The sequence below is a fragment of the Procambarus clarkii genome, chromosome 10 (genome assembly GCF_040958095.1).
Source record: "Procambarus clarkii isolate CNS0578487 chromosome 10, FALCON_Pclarkii_2.0, whole genome shotgun sequence".
NCBI lineage: Eukaryota > Metazoa > Arthropoda > Malacostraca > Decapoda > Cambaridae > Procambarus > Procambarus clarkii.
Window position 1 is genome coordinate 774,296 of NC_091159.1, and position 1,898 is coordinate 776,193.

A 1,898-nucleotide genomic window follows, 5' to 3' on the forward strand; every position below is an offset into this window, starting at 1 on the left:
CCCCTCGTCCCCTTTGTCCTCCCCAGCATTCTCCATTCCCCTGTCCCCTCGTCCTCCCCTCCATTACCCTCTCCTCTGTTCCCTCGTCTTCCCCACCATCCCCCCTGTCGTCCTCCCCACCATTCTAAACTACCTCATCCCATGCATTCCATGATGGTCTGATGCTTCCATCTGAAAATTGGGAACATCAAAAGATCTGACTTTCCCAATTTTCTGATGGGAACATCAAATGATCTGATATTCCCATCACTGAAAAATAAAAACAGATAAAAAAAATGATATGAAAAAATAGAAAATAAAATATACTCATGAAATGAACAGAATGGTTAACAACGCAGCTCAATTGCAATGCAATGTCACAATAACATTTAAATATACTTTAAGATATAATCTAGAAGAAAATAAGGATATTGAAACGGTTCATGAACTCTATTTCAATAAAGGACACTATGGGGAACTTTGAAAAATAGTTATTGAGTATAATTAGACAGACTTGTTGCTAGGCAGAGGAGTAATGAGATATATGGCAAATTTTGCAAAATATACAATGAAGGTACACAAACATTCATACCCAAACAAAGCAAAATGCTAGGTAAGAACAAAGCATTTGGCCCGTAGGAGAAAGGAGATACCCACAAGACTAGAATACAAGTCATTAACAAGCATGCAAGTATAATACATAATACATGCAGACATATATATAATCCAAAAAAATGTCAAATTTACGTACTTATTATTACATTACAAATATCCAAGGTTTTGAAGACACGTTTCCTCTTGCGCCCAACGAGTGAATACTGAGACCAGACCCCATAGGTCCCTATCCTCATCATTCGTCTCACTGTGTCTCCACAGCTTGCACCGCCCATTTGAGACAGCGTCTGGACCTGTTAAAATAATGCATAAGCTGTAAGGTAATAGAGAATAATATATATCTTTCAATCTCAACATTAGATTTTCTAATTTCCAACTGTATTAAATAAATAGCATTAAAATATTTTCCTTCTTAACTATTACAAAAATCAACGAATTTGAGTAACTTTTGCTTTTGTTTTATTTGTACCTTAAACATAACACTGAACAATCAATTATGTGCCACCCCACCTTCCTTCATCTGCAAAAAAACTAATCAAAAGACATATGTACAAGGCTAAAAAAATTCAGCAACACTTACCATACTCAGGCTAAAATAATGGCATTTACTATTTTTAAAAGATTATTAGCAAATTTACAGAAATGGTGCATTCGGAAGACAAAACCAATTTTTCACTTTTGACAATTGAGCACCTGCTACATCCAGATTCTAGGGAGGAAAGGAAGGACGATCTTACTGGATCCCATAGCCTCTCCGAGGCACAAACCAGGCTTTTACACAAACCCCCCCCCCCCTGCACCCGAGCTTTTTAAAATAGTAAATGCCACTATTTTTGCAAAATTATTACGAGATCTATTATTCTAGAGAATAATGCATATAAATGCATATATGCATATAAATACAAAAGTAAATCAAATCTTATCCTTGTATAATATACAAGCTGATGTGAGATCCCTGTCTACAGGTGGACTGGAACTATTATCCAGTAGGCAGTCTACTGTATTTTATCAAACCGTTATTAGTATAATAGATCTCGTAATAATTTTGCAAAAATAATGGCATTTACTATTTTTAAAAGATTATTAGCAAATTTACACAAATGGTGCATTCGGAAGACAAAACCAATTTTTCACTTTTGACAATTGAGCACCTGCTACATCCAGATTCTAGGGAGGAAAGGAAGGACGATCTTACTGGATCCCATAGCCTCTCCGAGGCACAAACCAGGCTTTTACACAAACCCCCCCCCCCTGCACCCGAGCTTTTTAAAATAGTAAATGCCACTATTTTTGCAAAATTATTA

The 1,898-nt window shown here is 36.2% G+C and overlaps 1 long non-coding RNA gene across 1 annotated transcript in view; it reads right to left on the bottom strand.

Moving 5' to 3' along the window:
- LOC138363160 (uncharacterized) overlaps window positions 1–923 on the bottom strand; it is a 1,786-nt gene extending 863 nt beyond the window's left edge. The window contains exon 1 of the long non-coding RNA XR_011228028.1: window positions 731–923. This is a non-coding gene — a long non-coding RNA (uncharacterized lncRNA). The remainder of the gene's footprint in view (window positions 1–730) is intronic.
- Between the last annotated feature and the right edge of the window lie 975 nt (window positions 924–1,898).